The sequence below is a fragment of the Somniosus microcephalus genome, chromosome 27 (genome assembly GCF_052327205.1).
Source record: "Somniosus microcephalus isolate GS21.2 chromosome 27, FLI_Smic_1.0, whole genome shotgun sequence".
Classification (NCBI taxonomy): Eukaryota; Metazoa; Chordata; class Chondrichthyes; order Squaliformes; family Somniosidae; genus Somniosus; species Somniosus microcephalus.
The window spans coordinates 35,571,145-35,590,404 of record NC_141013.1 but is presented as its reverse complement, the minus strand read 5'-3'; the positions used below and the strand labels follow the sequence as shown (position 1 = coordinate 35,590,404).

The window sequence follows — 19,260 nt, the reverse complement described above, 5'->3', positions numbered from 1 at the left end:
TGTTCCCGATGGTCGGGGAGTCCAGAACCAGGGGTCACAGTCTAAGGATAAGGGGTAAGCCATTTAGGACTGAAATGAGGAGGAATTTCTTCACCCAGAGAGTGGTGAACCTGTGGAATTCTCTACCACAGAAGGCAGTAGAGGCCAATTTATTAAATATATTCAAGAAGGAGTTAGATATATTTCTTAAGGCTAAAGAGATCAAGGGATATGGGGAGAAAGCAGGGACAGGGTACTGAATTTTAATGATCAGCCATGATTGCATTGAATGGCGGAGCAGACTCGAGGGGCCGAATGGCCTACTCCTGCTCCTATCTTCTATGTTTCTATGTTTCTATTTTCAACTGTGGAGTCTCATTCTTACAGGTAGTAAATTATTGTTAGAGCTTTTTTAAATTTTAAATGTTTTTCTTACTTTTCCTTTGTGACTTTTTTTTACCTCTCTCTTAATCCAATATTTATTTTCCTCTGTATTTCTTTCTGCACCTGATTTGACTCTAATGCACCCTATTTCCTTCTCCGTTGTTCCTCCGGGCTAGAAATTCATGTACTCACCGCCACTTCGTAGCACCATGAAATGCCAGTGGTGGCGGGTCTCACAGCAGCCGCCATATTCCTCTTCCTCTTTACGTAGCCGGTAACTTGCAGCGCCCTGCAAAAATTAAATGGCGGCATGGTGACGTCAATCGGCGTGCAATACCGACTTAATGTCATCAACGCAAATTTCGTCCCTAGGGGGTCCTAAGCACGCCAGGTTAGCAGGCTGACAGTGGCAGTGTCTGCAGCTCTTAAATGGACACACACATCATTCAGGCAAGTTTGAATTTTCGGGTTTGGACTGGGAATTTTTTGATTTTGTTGAAGTGGTGGCTTGCTGCAATAGATGGGAAAAGTTTTTTAAGTGTGTAGGGAGTGCTGCTGGATGCTAGCAAAGGCTCGGATGGTAAATGAAGGCCTTTGAGAAGACAGAACATGCTGCGAATACTCAGAAGGTCACGCAACGTACGTGGAGAGAAAAACAGAGTTCACGTCTCAGGTCGACATGCCGCCTGACCAACTGAGTATTTCCAGCATTTTATGCAGTCAATTCACATTTACAGCATCCGCTTGCAGAGAGAAGAGGAAGATGCAGAAGAGGAGGAAGCCACAGAGGAGGAATCAGATGGAAAGATGCATCCCAGACAGCCCCTTTGTGGCCGGGATATCCGGGATGGACTCATGCACCTGCAGTCCCACTGGCTGGGCAGGCTGCCTCTCCTTGTTGACCCACTGGCTGGGCAGGCTGCCTCTCCTTGTTGACCCACTAGCTGGGCAGGCTGCCTCTCCTTGTTGACCCACTGGCTGGGCAGGCTGCGTTTCTTGGGTGTGTGAAATGAGGAAGGCACAAGGGTGGGGTTGTGCTGACAGGAGGGCGGGAAAGCAAGAGGTGCATGCCAGGAGGAGGGTAATGTACGAGGATACCTGCATCTTGTATCCTTTCAGCCCCGCCGCTAGCCAAGAGCTCAACCGTGCTCCTGCCAAGAATGGTCTGCACCGTCTGAGGGTGAGGTGAGGCTAGGAATGGGAGATGTGCCTCATCAGTGGTGCAGATTGTTGGTAGGTGAGTGATTGGAGGTTGTGCATTGAGCAGCGTGTGAGACTAGTGGCGCAGTTGGTAGGAGACAGATTTTGAAGATGCTTTCACTGACCTTGACCAGTGGGCTGAGGTCATGAAGCTTCTTTGGGCACTGGAGCCAGGTGGTGGGGGGCGACACTGCTGGCAGTGATGGCCTCGGTGATGTACTCCCACATCAATCTTTCTGGAGGGCCTCCTGGCCCCTGTGGGTAGAGGGCCGCTCTTGCAGTGTTGACCTCCTGCACAAAGCTGGAGTGCTGCGTGAGAGACCCTCCGTGCCCCGTCCCTGGCTTGCTGAGCCATTTGTGGTAGTGCCGAGGCAGTTTTCCCATTTGTTGAGGTTAGGAAGGTAATTCAGCTTTAACAGCTGAATATTCACATTTGGAACTTCTTTTAAAAATTGACTATTTATTAAAAGGCAGAAAGGGCTGAAAAATGTATTGATTCACTGCATTTTATTTTGTATTGCTTCAGTGTGCGTGGCCCCTTTAATTCTCAGACCTCTTCATTACCCACAATTCCCTGCGAGCGCCACAGCGTCGCTCTCAGAGGCTGTGAGAAGCTGTAATGCTGGACCTGGACAGGAACTTTGTCCCGATCACTCCAGCAACGCCACCAGGATGGCGTTGTATGGAAGGTGAGCGCTGCGCCACCTATCGCCATGCCCCCCAGACCAATTTCACTCAGTTAGCATTGCGGCCATTTCCAGCGGCCGTTCACTGCAGTTGCCGGACACCGGCAACGTTGCTGGCGAACGCGAATTTTTCCCCCTCTGTTTCTTCCTCAGTCCTTAAATCACATTAGTTAAGGAGATAGACTGTTGGTCCCGTCGTTCACCAGGGTCCCAAATGCCCCATTGCACTCGCCACGCCATTATAAGCTCACACTTCCAGCAAGTTAGGGCACAAAAAAGTTGGAGCTGAAGGGTGAGTCTCACTAACAGGGCGCGTCGCGAGATGCCCGTGTCATGAGCTGTCCCTCTCCATCAATGCCTGGGCCAGTACCTAAGGGGGAAAAATTGAGTCGCGCCCCCTTTGGGGCGCTAACTTCGCCGCCCCGAAAAATTAGCACCCCCGCGGCCGAAATTCATCGGTAGTGCCCCAAGAGGGAAGCAGGGCGCAACTGGAAGCGCCCCGCCTCCCTCTTGGGGCGCTACGAGGGAATATTGCGACGCGACATGCCGCGGTACTGCAGGCCTTCCTCCCCTTCTTAAAGGGGAGGGGCCTTGCACAGCGCGCTCCGGGGCCCAGCAGGGGCAACAGGGATTGGAGTGCCGGCAAAAGAGCCCGGCACTCAAGAGAAGTGCCGGGCTCACGGAGCACAGCCGGCACTCCACAGGGGGGCTGCAGAGGAGGCCGGGGACGGCAACGGGGGCAGGTGCTGGCAGGAGGCCAGCAACAAAAATGGCCGCCCGGCACCTCGCCTTTAATTAGTGCCGCCCCGGCCGCAGGTAGGCCCCCCTGACCCCATCGGACATAGCGTCCGGCGGTAAGTCGGGGGGCGCTACCGAAAATCGCGGCCGGGGCGTCTGCACGGCAATGATGTCATCGCCGACGGCGCAGCTCCGCGGGGCGCTAACGGCTACCGCTGCCGCTAACCTCCCGCTGAATTTTGCGGGAGGCGTTGGCAGCGCCACGCCCGGGCGCTAGTTGCTTTGCGCCAACAGGAGGCGCAAAGCAACCGAATTATCCCCGCTAAGTCTTGCATACAGCACGTACTTCCTATCGGCATTACATTTGCCTTCTGGCATACTTTAGCCGAACACAAGACTTCACACTTCAGCGTATCTTCTCCCTCACCATGAACAATGCCAGGGGAGAGCTGCTTGCATAACGTGTATAATTAAAATACTGCATAAAAACAGGGCTAAACAGGTGCCTTTTCTGTAGAAAAAGCGTGCGTTTTAAACAGTTTAAAAGCTGTTTACTGTGCTGTACCAGCAGTAGTAGCTGCCATTTAATGCCGAGCCGTGTCTCCACTAAAAAAGAAAATGGAAAACAATTGTAAATGCTGGAAATTTGAAATCAAGACACAAAAAACATGCTTAGCAGCTCTGACGGCATCTGTAAAGAGAAAAGACAGGGTCGTGTTTCAGAACTATGCTCTTCCCTGTATAGAAACTGATGACCCTGCAGTAATCCGTGATGATGCAGCATTTTCTGTCTTTTCATCTAACTAGGTTGAGACAGCTAGATGTAAAGTGGTAGCCAAATGTTAGGTACTAGTAATACCTAGTAACCTGCTGTTGTGATTTGAAATGGTGTTGGCGGACACCAGTCTTCTAACCCCCATTGATTTTTTAGCTCGTTAATTCCTGCACGTATAATTCTTTGTAAAATGACCTGCTAAACGAATCTCGCAAAACCAACTGATTCAGGAGCTGAGATCAGTCGGGCTGTGTAGCCCTGATGAATTTCCTGCCTTGCTCCGTTCACCTGCAGGGTGTCAAACACGTGGAGGTAGAGTTTCCGCTTTGGGCGCAGCCGGCCTTCCGGGCGCAAGCTGTGCCCCAAATTGCGCTTGTTTTTGCGAAGTGTCTCGTTTACTCGAGCTTACGCTCAAACTCATTTGCTTATCGACCAACGCAAAACTTGTCATGGACCAGCACAATTTGGCCGTGTTTTCAAAACGTAATTTAAAAAAAAAATTGCTTTAAAAAATATTCCCTGACATATTTAAGAGTGGTAACTTGATTAATACGGCTGAAAATGGGTTTAGCACAAAAAATAAGCTTTTTAAATCACTGTGCCTATCCACCACCTGTGAGTAACCTGATTTTAAAAGACTGAAAATGACTTTAAAAAAATATACAGAACCATTTTCTAGTTATATTGGGGTACAGTTTACAGTACTAAGTCAGTTTCTTAGTAAATTTTAAAAAAAATTACATTCAAAAGGTTTTAAATCGTGCCCATTAGTGTCCGTGCGCCCAAACGTTCCAGCTTAATTTTTAAAACCTCCTCGAAGGCCTGCAAATGAGCGCAATTAGCGGAAACTCCCCATGGTGATTAATTCGATCGGGGCGTGGCCAGTTTTGTGGGCAGGGCCGGCTTCCAGGGCGATGTTTCTTAAACCAGCGCCAAAGCTCGTGGAAACCCGAGTTGGGCTGAGTGTAACTTGCACTTAAAACTCTGCAATGTTTTATGCCGGTCACGTGAATTGCACCGAAAAAAAACAGCACAACCGAGCGGAAACTCTACCGCATGGTGATTAAAGAACTGTGTTTCAACAGGGATTGAAAGATTAGTGTCACCTGAAATCATTTTGAAATCAGAGCACCAGGTATCAGTATTGACAGACCAGATGTTTTCTCCAATACAGTTACAGTGGGGTAAATTATTTGGGGAATGAAAACAAGGGCAAAAAGAAAGGGGGGAAATTGGCTCACGCCCCCTTTAGGACGATATCTTCACCAGGGTGCTACCTTTAGCGCCCCAAAAAGGTTAGCGCCCGAAATTCAATGGTAGCGTCCCAAGCAGGAGGCGGGGCGCTACTGGAAGCGCTCCCCCTCTTGGGGTGCTCCCATTGAATATCGCAGCGCTATGTGCAACAGCACCATGTGTGCTGGCACGTAGGTATTATAGGCCTCCCACCCCTGATTAAAGGGGAGGTGCCTAGCGCACCGGGGAGCGGGGTGCTGGCAAAAGAGCCAGGCATTCAAGAGGAGTGCCAGGCTGACCGATCGCGGCCGGCACCCCGCAGGAGCAGGTGAGAGGTGGCAGGTGCTGACAGGCGGCCCAAAAAGAAATGGCCGCCCGGCACCAGCCCTTTAATTATCACCGCCCCGGCCGCAAAAACACCCCCCTGACCCTGTCAGACATAGCGTCCGGCGGTAGGCGAGCCAAGTTTGCGGCCAGGGCGCGAGCGGGGCACTGCGCACGGTGATGACATCATTGCTGGAGGCGCAGCATCGTGGGGCGCTACCGGCTACCGCTGCCGCTAACCTCCCGCTAAATTTCATGGGAGGCGATAGTGGCACCATGCCCGGGCGCTAGTTGCTTTGCGCCTCGTTCGTGTCCCCTTGGGGCGCTAACGGGAGGCACAAAGCAACCAAATTTTTCCCCCAAAGATTCTTTGGTGGGCACTCGATTCTGCAGCGACTTCTGTAGTTGTGGAACCCTGGTTACAGTTACATGTCAGCGAGGTGATGTATTGCTTCAGTACATTTGCTATATGACAGCAGTGCGTGAACAGTTGTCATGTTAAGGTTGCAGCAGGATTGCAGTAAACTAGAAGCCACATTCCCGGTCCTGGCCTACCCACAAGCAGTGCCACTAGAGCTCAACCAGTTTATAACAAGGTCAGTAATGAGTGTACTGCTTCTGTTTAGTTTTTTCCTATGATGTCACATTATCTCAAATATTGTTAATATACCAATGATCAAAGGAATCACTTCTGCTATTTGCATGTATTTTAAAACAGTGTATTATACTTTTTGTGTCTTTCTGTTGTCCTCTAGGATTAATCTATCACATCAAAACTGCCGCAGTACTCCAGGTGTGATCTCACCAGGGCCAAATACAATTTTAAAATGAGTTCTCTGGATTTGTATGTTATACACCTTGCTCTATGTCCCAATATTCTGTTTGCTTTTCTAATACCTTGGAACATTGTGCTGATGGTTTAGTGATCTATCCACTAAAACCCCAAGATCTCTCTCAAGGACCTCATACCTCAGTCACATTCCCATTCAGCAAATAATCTACATCAACCTTCCCTCTGCCAAATTCCATAGCCTTGCATTTCCTCGTATTAAATTCCGCTTGCCATTTCTTCGCCCACTGATTGAACTTATCAAGATCCTTTTGATAGTGATATTCATCATTTGGTATCATCTGCAAATTTGGACACTTTGGACACAATTTCTTCTTCTAAATCATATATAGAAATTATGAACAACAGTGGGCCCTACATTAAACCTGTGGCATTCCACTGGTAATGGGCTGCCAACATGATACTTGCCCATGCAGATACTCATTGTTGTCTACCAACCAACCATTAGCCAATCAATTTTAGTATATTCCAATCTATCCCATGGATTTGGACCTTGTGTAGTAGCCTATTATGTGGAACAGTGTCAAATGCCTTTCTCAAATCCAGGTAGACAACAATCATTGACTCTCCTTTATCTACTGAGCTTGTCGTCTCCTCAAAGACATTTTTTCATTATTATTCATTCCTGGGATGTGGACGTCGCTGGCAAGGCCAGCATTTATTGCCCATCCCTCATTGCCCTTGAGAAGGTGGTGGTGAGCCGCTGCAGTCCATGTGGTGAAGGTACCGCCACAGGGCTGTTCGGGAGGGTGTTCCAGGATTTTGACCCAGAAAATCCAAAAGATTAGTCACTCATGACCTCCCACTCCGTGAACCATGCTGACTGTCTCGGATGAACTCATGCCCCTCAAGATGCTCCCTTATATTATCGCTCATAATACTTTCAAATGCTTTCTTAACAGTGGAAGTAAGGCTTCCAGCTCTATAATTTGATGGTTCATCACCCGCCGCTTTTTTGAAGATGGGATTCACATATTCCAGTCCTCTGGGTTTTGGCCCGAGTCCAGTGAACATATCTACAAGAGGACTCAGAGTCATTTGAGCTGATTTGTGCAGAACCCTGGGATGAATGTTGTCAGAGCCAGGAGCTGAGCTTCCGCAACATCCCCAATATGTCCTCTACATTCACCGTGAAACTGTACCCCCAGTTCTGGGATTTCTCCCCTCATTTCTTTCGAGAACGCTGCTGAAAAACCACGGTTACGTTTTCCAGCAATCTCTCCTATCTTCAGACACGACTTCCCCATTGTCACTGTTTAGTGGGTCAATCCCTCTATGCACTCTTTGTTTACTCCTGAAGAATGGGAGTCACATTTGCTATTTTCCAGTCCTCTGGGTTTTGGCCCAAAGAATGCTTTGCTGTTCTGCTTTATGTTTACAGCTATGTTTTCCACGTTAAACGAATCTCCATATTTATAAACAAGTAATCTTTTGGGACCGATAAACATACAGACCCTGAATTTATATTCCAGTACTGGCAGCAGTGCTAAACTGCATTTGGAGAATGTAATCTGCCTCATAGAAGCTGCATGATTGTTTCTCTCTCATATTTTGACTGCATGCCAACAAAAGGGGCTTGCAATTAACGTGCCGAGCAGGAGCAGCTTAAATTGTGAGGTAGATTGTTAATAATTACGGTATCGGCCCAATCTTTTTCATTTACAACAGATCTTAATAAAAGTTGTAACAATGTCAAATGGTAATAAATACAGATATACAGCTAACATACAATAGAAACTGAATCATGCGAACAACGTATGTTAACAGCAGTACAATTGGAAATCCATCTTCTGGGCTCCTGAAGAGTATGGCCCAGGGCTCCACCAACAGTGAACTCAAATGGCTGCAGTACATCAACTGGTTTTGTGTATGTATGGCACTCATATAAAAGGATATATTTAGCCTGTATGTTATTTAATTTTTGTTTACTGTTAGAAACCAAACCAAAGATTGTTTCTTGAGAATGTGTTTCTTTTTAGTTGTCCACCTTTCTCTATTGAAAATTCAGTTCAAAATACTCTTTTCTGAACCATTTTTGAGGCTTAAGGATTTTTTAATATAAATTCGGAATGGTGAACTTTTGACCATTTGATGAGGTAATTTTTATTGGTTAATGGAAGTCAATGGTTACTCAAGATTGTATAAGTTGGCAAACTCACTAATAGTGCTCTAAAGGATAAATTTTGCACTCCTATGCACTGACATTTACTGCGATTACATATTGGAAAATTGCGCAACCCCAGTCTGTGATTTTCCACCCATTTTAAGAATCATAAAATTTACCCTTAAATGCTTTAAGGAAGGAATGTAAACACGGAAACCATTGCGGATGGAAAGATGGTGGGAAGGGGCTGCCTAAGTGCACAGGAAGGGCTGTGGATGGATTAGGGGAGAAGGCTGATGGGCAGGAATGCAGTTGGAGGATGGTTATTACCCAATGATCTGAAAGGGCCAAGGGAAGTTTGGGTCCCATTCTCCTGGGTCCCTCTTCCCCAATAAGGCCCTGCTCTCCTACAATACTGTCAGATCCCAGAAACACCCAATACTGCCAGACTCTGCTCCCACAATGCACCAAAACCCTTTTCCCAAGATGTCTCTCCTTAAGCACCCACTCCCTGGCTGCAGTGTGTACTATCTACAGGATGCACTGCTGCAACTCACCAAGGCTTCTTCGGCAGTACTTCCCAAACCCACAAGCTCCACCACCTAGAAGGTCAAAGACAGTAGGTGCATGGGGCTGCCATCACCTCCAAGGTCCTCTCCAAGTCACACACCATCCTGTTCCTTCATCGTCAGTGGATCAAAATCCCGGAACTCCCGACCTAAAAGCATTGTGTGAGTACCTTCATCACATGGACTGCAGCGGTTCCAGGTGTAACATTTGCATATTGAATTATCATTGGCCTGCAGGCATCTGTAAGGAATACCTATTATATTCACATGTGATCACATGCTGAGTTGTCATTGGCCTGCAGGCATCTGTAAGGACTACTATTGTTTGGAAGACCCAGGCTAGGGGTCCTAATGCCATTCTTTCCCCAATGATGCTGCTATGAGTAAGATCACAGGCCTAATGCTTAATAAAAGAGTTAAACTGTAATACTCCGTTGTCCTGCAATTTATAGTTTTATACAAAGTGTGTAAAACAAGACACCAGGAGAAGGCTCACCATCTCCGAGGACAATTGGAGATGGGCAATAAATGCCAACATTGCCAGTGATCCCCATATCCCCATAATGAATATTTTTTTTAAACTCCCACTTCCATTTCTTGGGATTCCCTCTCAGTACTCGCAAACCCCTGGAATGCATTCCCAGTTTCTAGGAACACTGCTCCCCAATGCCCTGCAAAAGGAGTTTAGGAAGTAAGTTTGGGGGCAGGACTTCAAGGTGGGTAATCTCCAGATTAATCCCCCATCAATGCACTAGAACAGGGAAAAGATAATAAAATTAGGGAGCACAACACACAGCTAAAAGGGGTGGCATCAGGAAAAGGTTTTCTGTTTTATGGGGCATTGGCACCAGGTCTGAGGAAGATGGGAGCTATTCTGCAAGGATGGGCGACACCAAAAAGAAATGCACCCAATGAACTGACAAAGTGCATAAATAGGGAAGTGAAGAGTTATTTAAACGATGAATGAAGGGGCATGGAAAATAAAAGCAATCAAAAGGAAAAGAATAAAAATGAAAGACTTGCATTTATATCGTGCCTTTCACAACCGCAGGAGTTTTGAAGTGTAGTCACTGTTGTAGTGTAGGAAACGTGGCAGCCAATTTGCGCACAGCAAGATCCCACAAACTGCAATAAGTTAAAGACTGGATAATCTGTTTTTGTTGATGTTGGTTGTGGGATAAATATTGACCAGGACACCGGGGATAACTCCCCTGCTCTTCAAACGAGAGCCAGGGGATCTTTTACATCCACCTGAGAGGGCAGACGGGGCCTCAGTTTAACATCTCACCTGAAAAACCCACCCTGACAGTGCAGCACTCACTCAGTATTGCACTGAAGTGTCAATCTAGATTATGTGCCCAAGTCTCTGGAGTGGGACTTAAACCCACAACCTCCTGACTCAGAAGCAAGCATGCTACCAACTGAGCCACGGCTGACACCAGGAAAGGGCAAGTAGAGAAGGTAGAAATAGATGAGGTAAATATAAAAATAAAAAAGAATTTAGCAAAAAGGATTGCAACAGAAGGAATAAAGGAAGTAGAGGAAGAAAATTAAATCGGCCAGTTCTAAGTGGGGAAAGGAGATAAATGAATGAGCTGTTCGCTTGTACAAAAATTATCAAGACAGGAGCAGCATTAAATATGAACAAACAGATAAAGGGGGAGAAATTCGGTATCGTCCCATTTGGGGCGCAATTATCGGCCGGGCGCAAAGTTTAGCGCCTGGCGCTAATTATTGCCTCCGACTGCAGACTTGGCTTCTGTCGCCCCTGGAGGTGATTGAAGCGCTAAATCAGGCGCTACACACCTCTCTTCAGGCGCTAACACCGAGGAGCGAGGCGCTAACTCAGAGTGCTGGCAAAGCTCAAGTGATGTCAGTTAGCAATAGAACACAGACACACTGGCGCCAGCCAGTTCTTAAAGGGGAGGGTCGATCTTGCTCTCCATCCACACCCTGCTCATTGCAGCCTTGAATCTCGGCCTGGAGAGACCTGTACATCAAATCTGCTGGACAGAACAATGGAGAGGCCCAGGGAAAGAGCTCAGAGTGCAGCCCCCATAGTCTCTTCTAAATCGATGCAAGGGAGGTCAAATCAAAATGAACCTGCAAAGTGCTGCTCAGTACCCCAAACTCCTTCACACAGCGTTGAATCTCTCCAGAAGTCTCTCTTTCTCAGAATGCGTGGTGCAAAAATGTCGCCGACAAAACAAGGCAGGAAGCGGTCGCCTTTAAATAGCACTCCCCCAGTCCCTTCCCGACTGCAAAATGCTCCCCTCAACCTGTCATTGCTAGTGGCAGGCGGTAAGGCGCCACTCAATATCCGGTCCGGGGCGCTACCGGGGCGTTGCACACTCGACTGACTTCATGATCTGCGGACGCAGGGGATCGTGGCGGTAAACATAGAAACATAGAAGATAGGAGCAGGAGTAGGCCATTCGGCCCTTCGAGCCTGCTCCGCCTTTCAACAAGATCATGGCTGATCATCCAAACCCTAGCACCCGGTCCCTACACCGACAGCCATCCCACCCAAGCCCTATCCCCGTAACCCCACGTATTTAATCCCCCCTAACACTAAGGGTCAATTTTTTATCATGGCCAATCAACCTAACCCGCACATCTTTGGACTGGGAGGAAACCGGAGCACCCGGAGAAAACCCACGCAAACACGGGGAGAATGTGCAAACTCCACACAGACAGTCACCCGAGGCCGGATTTGAACCCGGGTCCCTGGCGCTGTGAGGCAACAGTGCTAACCACTATGCTACCGTGCTGCCCACACGTTTAGCACCGCCACAAAATGTCTGGTCAATTTCGCGAGCGGCGCAAACATCGCCACGCCCGGGCGCTAGTTGCTTTGCGCCCTAACGGGAGGTGCAAAGCATCCGAATTTTTCCCCCAAAGTGTATGTATTGCAATGCTCAGAGTGTGAGAAATAAACTGGTGGAATTAGAAGCAATTATGTTACAGGAAGATACAGTTTAATAATAACAGAAACTTGGCTGCAAACTGGACAGGAGGGGAATATAAATATTGGGCTATGATATTTTTAGGAGGGACAGAATAGATAAGAAAGGAGGGGGAGTGGCAATATTGGTGAAGGAGAGAATACGTGCTGTAGAGAGGAATTATGGGGGGTAATTTTGATTTGGGGCGATAGAGTAAAACGGGCGATATTGGATCAGCCGCAGTGTTGCCACGAAACCGCACGGCCGCATTGTAGGTACCGCTCAGGCGCAAAAATTTGAATGGGCTGCGCATTGCGGGAGGCAGGCCACGCAGGAGGCAGGGCAGCTTACGGGGGGGCATTGATCGCCCGTTATACGTCTCTCCCCATTTTCATTTCCATTGACTTCAAGGTGGAAGGTGGTAATTAGAGTGGGAAGAGACTCATGTGGAGCATAGACCAGTTGGGCTGAATGGCCTGTTTCTGTGCTGTAGATTTTATGTAATTCTTTGATGGTGAAAGTGGGTGCCTTTGTGCCTCCCGTTAGCTGACATCGACTCCCACCATATTCAGCAGGAGTTTTGCGGCGATGGAGATCATGGTGTCTTTGTCGTGCGCATCGCCCCAGTAGCGGCCCGGACCCGAAATTGACTTCCGCCCCCTGCAGCAGCGCCAGTCGAAAACACCGAGAGCTGCAGGAGGCGTGCGTCGGGCCGCTTCGGGGGCGATGATTAAAGGCGAAGTGGCCGAGGTAAGTGGAAAAAAACATACCTTTCCTGTTCTAGTTTTTTTCGCGGGTTCCTGCCCGCGATCGATCAGCCTGGCACACTGCTTGAGCGGCTGCCTTGGTGGTCCAGGTAGGTACTTTTTAAATTGCAGAGCCTGCAGCGATGGCCCTTCCCTTTAGGGAGGGAAGGAGCTTTTGAACGCTGAAGTCTCCGCCCCGCTCTCCAACGTTAGCACCCTAAGAAGGAAGTGGTGAGCTTGATTTAGCGCTCCACTTCCCTCTTTGGGCGCTAAAGCTCAATTCACCGGCGCTAAAGTTAGTGCCCCAAAATGGTCGATACCGAATTTTTCCCCTATGACTCTTCGATGCTACAAGCAGGCTTCAAAATGAAGTAATCGAGCTTCCATCTCTAGTCCCTCTGTTGCTATTGCATAATTCATTTGTATGTAATGAAAGTTGAATGAAGGAGATAGAATGTAGGTATGATCATCTCTGCTCACTGAATGTAATTCCACCTCGCCGTACAAACCTCGCACCTTTCCTCTAAACCTCCCATTTCTTGTGCGTGTCTGTACCTAGTTTCTTTGAGGCATTTTCTCTGCCACAGCCTCCTTTAGAAGACTGAGGTGTGACAGCAGCGTGAAACCTTACCTGTAGAGCAGGATCTGGGGGAAAACCGCACCCTTCCTGGCCTCTGTGTGATACCAGAGTTAAGCTATTATGTGTGGGTGCCCCTCTGAAAATATTAAGAGCCGCCCTGGGACTCTCAGTTGTGTCTTCCGAAAGACAGAACCAGCTACTCAAAGGGAAAATACTGCAGCAAACATTTTTTATTTGTAGAAATAAAATGCAAGTGTCAACAAATATGGAAAAATTCTTAGGATGCTGTACTCACTGTGCCTGTCCCCAGACGGATCTTCTTCTTCTTAGGCAGTCCCTCGGAACCGAGGATGACTTGCTTCCACGTTAAAAATGAGTTCTCAGGTGACTGATGAGTCCAATGCGGGACCTACAGTCTCTGTCACAGGTGGGGCAGATGGTGGTTGAAGGGGCGGGTCTGTGGGGTGCTTGGGTTGACCTGCGCTCCTTCCGCTGTTTGTGCTTGGCTTCCGCTTGCTCCCGGCGAAGAGACTCGAGGTGTTCGGCGCCTTCCCGGATGCTTCTCCTCCACGTTGTGCGGTCTTGGGCCAGGGATTCCCAGGTGACGGTGGGGATGTTACACTTTTTCAAGGAGGCTTTGAGGGTGTCCTTGAAGCGTTTCCTCTGCCCACCTGGGGCTCTCTTGCCGTGCTGGAGCTCCGAGTAGACCGCTTGTTTTGGGAGTCTCGTATCGGGCATGTGGACAATGTGACCCGTCCATCGAAGCTGATTGAGCGTGGTCAAAGCTTCAATGCTGGGGATGTTGGCCTGAGCGAGAACACTGACATTGGTGCGCCTATCCTGCCAATAGATTTGCAGGATCTTGCGGAGGCAGCGTTGGATAGAAATCTGATGGCCTGACTGACACTCGAGGATCCCCTCAGATTCCATCCCTGATACAAATTCATGTGACAATTGAAGAAGATTCAATGAATGACCGACCAAAGGTGGATAATCTAAAGCTTCATCTCCACCCAGTTAGAGCAATGGGGAAATAAACTGACAGAGTAGAGCAGTTTGCTTAATCGGTGCCCCTACCACTGGACTCAGTATGCATCCACTCCAGCACTGGCGTATTACAGTTGCAGAATGCACAATCTACAGAACGCACTGCAGCAACTCACCAAACTTCGTCCAATTTTATGGGAACGCCGTCACCTACAAGATCCCCTTCAAGTTACACACTATCCTAACTTTACAACTGGCTCAATATGCTGGAACTCTCTGCCTAACATTCAGGGGGAGCATCCCAAAGAGTGCAGGGGTACAAGGAGGAGGCCCACCACCACCACCTCCCAGAGCAACCAGGGATGGGCAATAAATGCAGCCGAGCCAACAATGCTCAAATTCTGAAAACAAATAATTTTAAAAATCATATCTTGTTACTAATATAGGAACATAGCAACCGGCGTCGGCCATTCAGCCTGTCGAGCCTGTTAAGAACATAAGAAATAAGAGCAGGAGTAGGCCATACGGCCCCTCGAGCCTGCTCCGCCATTCAATAAGATCATGGCTGATCATCGACCTCAACTCCACTTTCCTGCCCGATCTCCATATCCCTTGATTCCCTAGAGTCCAAAAATCTATCTATCTCAGTCTTGAATATACTCAAAGACTCAGCATCCACAGCCCTCTGGGGCAGAGAATTCCAAAGATTCACAACCCTCTGAGTGAAGGAATTCCTCCTCATCTCAGTCTTAAATGGCCGACCCCTTATCCTGAGACTACGCCCCCTAGTTCTAGGCACTCCGCCATTCAATTAGATCATGGCTGATCTGTAGCTCAACTCCACCTGCCTTGGTTCTGTAACCCTTAATACACTTTGCCTAACAAAAATCTATCAATCTCAGTTTTGAAATTTTCAATTGACCCCCCCCAGTCGCAACAGCTTTTTGGGGGAGAGAGTTCCAGATTTCCACTACCCTTTGTGTGAAAAATACTTTCATTCTGTTCTGCCCAGGTGATCTTATCAGGTTCTCATTGCACTATGGTAGAAGCTTTTAAAAGTACACAGTGGGCCTCAAACAATTGTACTAATGAGTTTGTGAATGAATGTGTCAAGTGTGACACATGGGTTGTTAACAGCAAAAGTGCCACCAGAGCCTGACTGTACCCAAAATTGAAAATTGTTTAAGCAGCACAGTGTTAACTAATGGGTCTGGAGTAATAATTAAGTACGAAATGTCCCGAGACACAAATACAGGAATAGTAGACAGGTGAAATATCGATTTGTAGGATTTATTCAGGAATTTAAATTGGGGAGAAAGTAAGATCATGCCTGAGCTTTCGAGGCAATTTTCAAAAATAAACTCACACATGAATTGAGGAGTTGAGGAAAGTAGAAATGAAAATGTTTAAAATAAGTGAGACCTTAGCCCCAACAACTGGGGGACTGTGCTCCCAGTGCGGTGTCTCATTTACCTGGGGCACCAATTGGGCAATTGAGTGCGAAGAGTGATGCTACTGCTGATTTTCCTGATGACTACCATGAATGCCTGGAAAATTGGGAATGCCACAGCTCAGGGTACGCTGACCTCCATTCCTGATTCCCAGATCTGTGCTCCAGGTGAGGGAGACTGTACCCGAGGAGCAGTCTCAAAATTTAGGGGCTCATGTGTCAGCTTAGATCAGTTAGTAATGTTCTGGGTCACACCAAGGTCATCTCAAGCTGAGACTGGAGTGCAGCACTGAGGGAAATATGCACTGCCGACAGATGTTAAAACAAGTCCCTGTTTACCTATTCAGGTAAATGTTAAATCGAGTCCCTGTCTGTTACATAGAATTACACAGAACATACAGCACAGAAACAGGCCATTCGGCCCAACCAGTCGATGCTGGCGTTTATGCTCCACTCGAGCCTCCTCCCGTCTTTCCTCATCTAAATCTATCAGCATAATCCTCTATTCCCTTCTCCCTCATGTGCTTATCTAGCTTCCCCTTAAATGCATCTAAACTATTCACTTCAACCACTCCCTGTGGTAGCGAGTTCCACATTCTCACCACTATTTGGGTAAAGAAGTTTCTTCTGAATTCCCTATTGGATTTCTTGGTGACTATCTTATATTGATGGCCTCTAGTTTTGCTCTTCCCCACAAGTGGAAACACTCTCTCTGTATCCACTCTATCAAAACCTTTCATAATTTTAAAGACCTCTATTAGGTCACCCCTCAGCCTTCCAAGAGAAAAGAGACCCAGCTTGTTCATCCTTTCTTGACAGGTATACCCTTGCATTTCTCGATTTGTGAATTTGTACTCGCAGATCTGTTTGCTCCTCTGCCCCATTTAGATTCTTATTTTCCAATTAATATATGACCTCCCTATTTCTCTTACCAAAATGTAATACCTCACATTTATCTATGTGGAAGTTCATTTGCCAATTATACGTTCAGGTAGATGTTAAATCGAGTCTCTGTCTGCCTGTTCAGATAGATGTTAAATTGACTCTTAGAACATAAGAACATAAGAAATAGGAGCAGGAGTAGGCCAATCGGCCCCTCGAGCCTGCTCCGCCATTCAATAAGATCATGGCTGATCTGATCCTAACCGCCAATCCACTATCACAGAACCATCTCCTGAATCTAACAGAATTAGACACACGAAATAGGAGCAGGATCAGGCTACACGGCCCCTGGGCCCGCTCCGCTACCCACAGGGCCATGACCGATCCGGACCTAGACTCATGTCCAAATTCCTGCCCGCTCCCCATAACCCTTAATTCCCTTCACTTCTAGGAAACTGTCTATTTCTGTTTTAAATTTATGTAATGATGTAGCTTCTACAGCTTTTTGGGGCAGCATATTCCATGGACCTACCACCCTCTGAGTGAAGTAGTTCCTCCTCATCTCAGTTTTGAAAGAGCAGCCCCTTATTCTAAGACTATGCCCCCTAGTTCTAGTTTCACCCATCATCGGGAACATCCTCCCCGCATCCACCCGATCCAACCCCTTCACAATCTTATATGTTTCAATAAGATTGCCTCTCATTCTTCTGAACTCCAATGAGTAGAGTCCCAATCTACTCAACCTCTCCTCATATGTCCATCCCCTCATCCCCAGGATTAACCGAGTGAACCTTCTTTGTACTGACTCGAGAGCAAGTATGTCCTTTCTTAAGTATGGACACCAAAACTGTACGCAGTATTCCAGGTGCGGTCTCACCAATACCTTGTGCAACTGAAGCAATACCTCCCTATTTTTATATTCTATCCCCCTAGCAATGAAAGCCAACATTCCATTGGCCTTCTTAATCACTTGCTGCACCTGCATACTTACCTTTTGAGTTTCGTGCACCAGGACCCCCAGATCCCTTTGTACTTCAGTACTTTCCAGTTTCTTGCCATTAAGATAATAGCTTGCTCTACGATTTTTCCTGCCAAAGTGCATAACCTCACACTTTCCAGTATTGTATTCCATCTGCCAAATCTCTGCCCACTTACTTAGCCTGTCTATGTCCCCTTGCAGGTTTTTTATGTCCTCCTCACTCACTACTTTCCCTCCCATCTTAGTATCATCTGCAAACTTTGATATGTTACACTCGGTCCCCTCCTCCAAATCGTTAATATAGATTGTAAAGAGTTGGGGACCCAGCACCGACCCCTGCGGAACACCACTAGTTACTGATTGCCAGTCTGAGAATGAACCATTTATCCCAACTCTCTGCCTTCTGTTAGATAGCCAATCCTCTATCCGTGCCAGAATATTACCCCCAATCCCGTGATTTTTTATCTTAAGCAATAATCTTTTGTGTGGCACCTTGTCAAATGCCTTTTGGAAGTCTAAATACACTACGTCCACTGGTTCCCCTTTATCCACCCTATATGTTACTTCCTCAAAGAACTCCAGCAAATTTGTCAAACATGACTTCCCCTTCATAAAACCATGCTGACTTTGTCCTATTAAATTATGATTATCCAAATGTCCTGTTACTGTCTCCTTAATAATGGACTCCAAAATTTTACCTACCACAGATGTTAGGCTAACCGGTCTATAGTTTCCAGCCTTCTGTCTACTGCCCTTTTTAAATAAGGGTGTTACATTAGCAGTTTTCCAGTCTGCCGGGACCATTGCCGAGTCCAGGGAGTTTTGGAAAATTATTACCAATGCATCCACAATCCCTACCGCCACTTCCCTCAAGACCCTAGGATGTAAGCCATCAGGTCCAGGTGATTTATTCGCCTTGAGTCCCATTATTTTACCGAGTACCACTTCCTTAGTGATTTTGATCGTGTTCAGCTCCTCCCCCCCTTTAGCCCCCTGTTTTTCCAGTGTTGGGATATTCTTAGTGTCTTCTACTGTAAAGACTGATATAAAATATTCATTCAGTGTTTTTGCGATCTCCATATTTCCCACCATTAATTTCCCGGTCTCATCCTCTAAGGGACCAACATTTACTTTAGCCACCCTTTTTCTTTTTATATAACTATAAAAACTCTTACTATCTGTTTTTATATTTTTTGCTAATTTACTCTTTGTTTACCTGTTGAGGTAGATGTTAAATCGAGTCCATGTTTACCTGCTGAGGTAGATGTTAAATCGAGTCCATGTTTACCTGTTGAGGTAGATGTTAAATCGAGTCCATGTTTACCTGTTGAGGTAGATGTTAAATCGAGTCCATGTTTACCTGTTCAGGTAGTTATTAAATCGAGTCTCTGTCTGCCTGTTTAGGTAGATGTTAAATTGAGTCCATGTTTACCTGTTCAGGTAGATGTTAAATCGAGTCCATGTTTACCTGTTGAGGTAGATGTTAAATCGAGTCCATGTTTACCTGTTCAGGTAGTTATTAAATCGAGTCTCTGTCTGCCTGTTTAGGTAGATGTTAAATTGAGTCCATGTTTACCTGTTCAGGTAGATGTTAAATCGAGTCCATGTTTACCTGTTCAGGTAGATGTTAAATCGAGTCCATGTTTACCTGTTGAGGTAGATGTTAAATCGAGTCCATGTTTACCTGTTCAGGTAGTTATTAAATCGAGTCTCTGTCTGCCTGTTGAGGTAGATGTTAAATCGAATCCATGTTTACCTGTTCAGGTAGTTATTAAATCGAGTCTCTGTCTGCCTGTTTAGGTAGATGTTAAATTGAGTCCATGTTTACCTGTTCAGGTAGATGTTAAAT

General features: G+C 46.8%; 1 protein-coding gene across 2 annotated transcripts in view; it reads left to right on the top strand.

Annotated features, from left to right (window-relative positions):
• Positions 1–19,260, top strand: part of hdgfl3 (HDGF like 3) — a 149,389-nt gene that overhangs the window by 37,874 nt on the left and 92,255 nt on the right. The gene's annotated exons all lie outside the window — the stretch shown is intronic.